Source organism: Acomys minous (genome assembly GCF_964271855.1).
Source record: "Acomys minous genome assembly, chromosome: 2".
NCBI lineage: Eukaryota > Metazoa > Chordata > Mammalia > Rodentia > Muridae > Acomys > Acomys minous.
Window position 1 is genome coordinate 43538463 of NC_140484.1, and position 6402 is coordinate 43544864.

The following is a 6402-nucleotide window of genomic DNA, read 5'->3' on the forward strand; positions in this document are numbered from 1 at the left end:
TGGGTAGATTACAAGTTGTAAGATGAAATAAGCCCCTTCCTCCTGCACTGTTGAGTCAGGCCTGATGTCTTAGTTAGGCCTTCTATTGCTGTGAAGAGATGTCATGACTACAGCACAGCAACTCTTACAAAGAAAAACAGTGAATTGGAGCTGGCTTATGGGTGCAGAGGTTTAGCCCGTTAGCCTCATGGTGGGAAACATGGTGGCACAGAGGCAGACATGTCAGACATGGTTTTCTCGAGAAGGAGCCAAGAGTTCTACATCTACATTGGCAAGCAGCAGGAAGAGTGAGTGAGCCACTGGGACTGTCTTGAGCTTCTGAAACCTCAAATCCCACCCCCCCAACCCCCAGTGACACACTTACTCCAACAAGGTCACACCTACTCCAACAAGGCCACATACACTAATCCTTTTAAATAATGCCACTCTCTATGAGCCAATGGGTCCATTTTCATTGAAACCATCACACTTTGAGTCTAGTTCCGGGCTGCGGAGAGTTATAGGCCAACAGTATGGGCTTAGAAACTCACTTTCTCATTCCCTAGTGTGCAACTTTGGGGTAAATCAATCTCTCTGGTATGTTTCTCCAGCAGCAGAATGGAAGACAATCAGAATCCCCTTACTCACAAGTTTGTTACCAGGATTAAAGTTGATTATACAGATATGTGCCAAGCAACCTCAGAGGAAAGCAAGCCCTTGCATGTGTGCTTGGTTTGTAAAGGACAAGCATTATTGGCACATGAGGCAAACAGCCGTAAGACTCCTGTGCTCTGAACCGACCAAAAGATATTAGTCTCCTTCCACCTGTAGCTTAGACAGTAGGCAGGAAAGGACGGAGAAGATCACCCCACACGTGGGATCTCCAGCCCACAGTGTAAGGTGAATTGCAGGTTGCTCAACACTGTCTCGACAGGCCTTCGCTCTGATGTCATCCATCCTGTGTGGGTGAATTCTTCCACAGCAAAAAGAGAGAGGAATCAAGCACAGAGACAGTTCTTTGTCACTTGGAGACATTCTAAGTATTTAAATAAAGCCATCTCCTTTTAGTGAGATATTGTAAATGGCCCTGAGTATATGCTAGTGTTGAAACACTGACCTGTGGGCAGGCATTGAGGGGGCCCCTTAGTGACACTTTGTTACTGTGTATTTTCTAAATAAGATAGCCTGCTCCAAAGATTGGGGAAGAGGACTGTAAAGTGAGTTGTTGTACTTATTGCTCAAGCAATAGGAGAAAAAAAATATTATTAACAACTAATGTCTGCCACACCTTAGTGACCCAACGAAAACATTGAAGAGGTCAGCGGGAGTTTCATATTCTTTCGTTTCTCTTTAAAATAGAGCCTGGTCCTTTTCCACACTCAACTCCAAATTTAAGTCAGGAAGCCCACACTTTTATGGTGGCATCAAACTCTTGAGTTCCCTTCAGTGTTTTAGAAGGTAGAAAAGTAAAAAGGAAAGATCAAAGGTGGGGCAGATTCACATCAGTCCCCCGTCAAGCTGAAGATGGCTGCTGTGTTCAAGTGGATAGACTGTGCACTGTGCAAGGGCTGGTGGGGGTGGGGGTAGGACGGGACATGGGGGGGGGGCGGCGGGGGAGGCGGGTGCTCTCCTAATGCATAGCATGTGTGGGGAAACTCCTAGTGTTGTAACTGTTTTACACATGGGTAGGGTAGAGAAGTCCCTTCCACAGAAGTAATTGTTTTTTCATCCTAGGGGTATATGGCAATGCCTGAAGACATTTCTACTCTCACAAGTAGGCAATGTGTGGCAGCCAGCCCCGTGAAGAATCCTGCTCAGAGTGGTGCAGCTGTGGAGGCTGGAAAGCCCTTCTACAGGAGGAAGGAAGTCTCCCTGGGTCACTTTGCCATCTTCTCTACCTGTCCTTGAGAAATCAGACAGGCAGTGATTTCTGATTCTGCTAACTGCAGTGCAGGGGCCCATGGGAGCTGGCCTGCGCAGAGCAAACCAGGCTACCTGCTCTGGCTGGGCTGGGAAGCAATGGTGTCATGTTGAGATGTGTCTGCTTCCTCTAGGCCTGCAGCAAACCCGACCAAGTGTCTCTACCACTATAGGCCTCCATGCTGAGCCAGTGGTCCTGGGCCCACAACTTTCTAAATTCCTACTCCTCGCCTCTCTGGAGTGGGAGGTGGTTTCCTTAGGCCTGTCTCAATGCCTCTGTACTACAGCATTGGAGGGTCTTGTGATCAGCTGCAGACGTGGGCAACAGTTCTGAGATTTGAGAAGAGAGCTTAGGCTGGCAACTGGCTCTAGTCTCAGGCTTTCCATGTGCCAGAAGGATAGCCATGGAAGTCTCTGAGCCTCTGTGCCTCAGTTTCCTCACTTGGGACCTGGTGTGATAGCTGCAGTGCCATTGTCCCGTTCCCACTGGTTGTATTTGAAGTCTGTTGTGGGAAGCAATGCTGGTACCAATAAAATCCTCTACAAATGTTCCCAGGAAGCTTGGACCTCTTCTGCTCACCCACTCTTTGGGTCTAGGAGACAGTGGCTCACTGATGAAACTTAGTAAGCCTGAGTCTTGGAAGCACGCACCAACAGATGTACACACAGGACATTTGTGTACAACTCATGAGGTGAATTATCTTAGACCATGTTCTGGCCTCATTTGGTACCCTTGATGGAGAGGATCATACTGGTGTTTAGTACAGCATCCTGTGGGGTGGGAGAATCTCTGGAAAAAAAAATAAACTGAGGGCATTTGTTTGTTAATCAGCCAGCAGACCCTCATCTATAAGAACAGTGCACGTGTTGGCTGGGAGAGACATGAAAAAATCAACATCTGCAAATAAGGCATTCTCAGTGGAGCAGGATGATGAGACAGTGGCTTGTATTTTGGACAATAAACTCTATTTATGATAGTCTCCAGGTCATTAAGTTGCTCTGCTGTAAGAGAAAACTGAGGCTATTAACTTCTCCAGACAGAACCAGGGGGAAGAGCGATCATTTCGTTTATAAGCAGAAGGGAAGGTTCTGCTCAATAAAGATCAATTAGACATCTCTGTTAAAAGGCTGCTTAGGAGTGGTGCCAATTGGAATTCCAGTCTGTTCAGGCTGTGTGCCTGTGTTCCCTCTACTACTGCCTTGTGTCCGTACCTCACTCTGAGGACGGTTTTAAGGGACTCTGGATTGCATAAGTGCCGAAAAGTGATGGTGGCTCTCCAACCTGTGACTAAACGGTGCTTGATGCTGGTGCCTGAACGCAGTTGGCAGCGGTGTTGCTGGGGACAGCAGGCAACTTACACACATGGCTCAAGGTTCAAATGAATAGCAGGGCACAAAGAATGAGCACAGCTGTCCCATCAGAGAGGTTGGTTGTCTGAGCTGTAAGTTCCCAGGATGCAGGAAGGTCCTGGAGTGTTGTAGGATAGAGACCACAGTTCAGAGCCCTGTACACTCTGCAGCAACACTTGCCACTTGAAACCTCTTTCTAGATATAGACCGTGCACTTCTCTTTCCTGGCTTACTGTGTCCTTCAGGCGAAGTCCATCTTGTTCAGAATCAGTTGCTTTGCTTCCCACATCCTTGGTGCAGTCTGCTTAAAGTTCGGATTCCATGGTTGATTTTCAAATGCCAGGATGTGAACTCCTTGTTTATCTTTTCCTTCCTTCTTAGTCATCCATCTCTGGTATCTGGGGTGAGGATCTGTGTGGCATGTAGGCTGGAAAGCACTTGCAGGTTGGTCTTGGATAATTTTTTTTTTTTTTTGTAGTTGGCTGGAGTTCTGGGTGAATCCAGGCAGAGTGAAAGCATATCTAATCCATTTGCATAAAAAAGAAGATATTGTCCATGACCCCCAGTAGTGAGCCAGACATCAAAACCTGAGGCTTCTCTACATAGTTTTATACTTTTATGTACCAAGTCATCACATGCTTATCAGTTGACTAGATTGTCATTTACTATCCCTACATTTTTGTAGGAAAAACAAGGCATACTACGAGTATATTTCCTGCTGTGCATGTGTGGTGTTGGCTGTGGCTCTTATCTGGAGCTCTTTGTCCACTCAGTCAGCCAACCATCCAGTCAGTCAGTCAGCCAGCCAGTCAGTCAGTCAGTCAGTCAGCCAGTCACTTTCTCCCTTGTTGTTAGTAGAACCCATTCCTTATGGACTTAGGAAAAGGCTGCATCCTTTAATGTTGCCATCGGAGAGTACTCAGCTCCTGGAGTCCCCTGACATTCTGTATCTTGTGGCCCCATAACTTCAAAACCAATCATGGACTCTTTCAGTTGCTGGAGTTGCTAGTGTCAGAGTTTGAGCCCTGGAAGCTCTGAGAAGCTAGGCTTAGCCAACTGTCCTCAAATGGGCAGTGAAATCCAGAGCAAGGGGATTTATTCAGTATGGCCACACTGGGAAGAGGAACAAAGTGGTCCAATGACTTCCCCCACCCAATCGTCAGGGCCCTGAAGTATGTAGGCTTAACAGAGGGAAAAGGAGTGTGTAATGGAGTGGTCCCGGTCAAGGTGTGATGCTGCCTATCTCTGACCTGTCCCTGTCTCAGCTCTAGTCTCTTCTGTGAGATGGTCTGTTGGACTGTGTGAAGACTTCCTGGAAGACAAACCCCCTCCTCTGGCTGGTAGTAAGCTTCAGCTTTTCTTTCTCCCAACTTGAGAGTCTGTGAACTATTCCAAGTTCTCGGGGACCACTGTTTCAATGGTTTGACTACCAAACACGTAAGTATAAGTGTTTAAGTAGGGTATCTTCATTCCTGCCAGCCTGTTGATATTCCTATACTGTCCTTCTTATGCTTAGATTCTTTCTGATTGGCTTGTCTCTGACCTCTAGACCCAGGTTTAAAGAGCCCATCAGAGCTGTATGATTGCATGACTGGAAGAGGGCATGTGACACTGGAAAGGACAGTCTTGGAGCTATTTTGGAATTCTGCTACCACAACCAATGTGATGACTTGAAAGCTTCGCTTCTGTCTGTGCTTGATCCACTGGTGTCTTCCTCCTCCAACATCCAGTGGCGTAGATGGGGGAGACCACAAATGTGGGTCTGACTTGGAAAATGCTGCTCCTTAAGAAGAGGAAGGAAAGTTCAACATTGATTTTGGTTCCTGCTGGGAGTGATGTGTTATGGTGTTTGTAAGCGTCCCATCTAGATCAACTGCCTGAGACATGACCTCAGCAAGTTGACCGCAAGCATCCAGGTCTTTTTTGGATGGCATTCTGAGTGGTCTGAGATAGGGAATCACAAATGACGGCCTGTCACCACTCTTTATAGACAAAGCATTGTTCTACAGCCGCTCCCTCTCACCTGTAAGATGGCTTGGCTGCCTTGGAGTCATTGGCATGGAGACCTTATGGTCAACACAACCCTGCTGCCTCGGGGTTAATGCTTTTCTTTTCCCCTCAGGTGATAAAAATCACTTGGAGGGCTGGGGTCATAGCTGAGTGGCAAAACAAGCCTGCCTCATATGCATATGGCCCTAGGGCCAATCCCTAGTTACAGCAAAAAACAAACAAACAAACAAACAAAAAACAAAAAACAAACAAACAAAAACTCCTGGGGCTAGCAAGATGGTGGGTTGCTAGCAGCACATAGAGTTGCCTATGGCTGAGCTTAATAACCTGACTTCTATCCCTTTTACTCACAGGCTGAAAGGAGAGGGACCGATTTTTGTCCTCTGAACTTCCATATGTGTGTACTGTGGCACACTCATGCCTCTACCCCCTTATCCAAAGAAATGACATGAAAATTTAAAAGAAACTCAAATTCTGATTTGGCCTAGCTCTGAATTCTGTGAAGAGTGTTAGAGCTATGTGGAGAAGCTTTCCAGGCCATCTCAGCTCCACAGAAGCGTTGTCTCAGGTTTGCCAAGGGCAGAGCCTTTAAAGAGAGTCATGGCTGTCAGGTACAGACCCTGCTCTTAAAGCATCTCTGGACCCATTTTGTTTCTTGGAGTTGGCTGGGGCTATATACAGAAAGAGCTTATTTAGGACAACCCTGTGCTCAAGAATGGAAATTCTCATTAAAGAGGCGCCACCATGTACACAAGGGATTCAGCCTATAAGTGAGATGGGCCTGGTAGGGCTTTGCTGATAGCCTCAGTGCGCAGGCGTCTTTCTCCACAAGGGGAGACTTCCTGTAAAGTAGTTTCCCATTATGTGGCACATTGGGGACAAAATCAAGCTCTTTAGAAATTCAGAATTCCCCGCAGATCACCGACTACTGCAAGAGGTCATTGCTGATTACCATACAACCAAGTTTGCAAGGGAATATTTAATTTTATGATTGAGAACTCTGGTACTTAGCAGGAAACCTCTACCCTCCCTTATTTCTGAGGTTAATGCTTTTAAAAATCATTGCCTGATGAGCTCATGCAAATTTGGCCATCTGTATAGCTGTCGGAGGAAAGTTTTTAGACAAATTGCTATGCCTTTGCC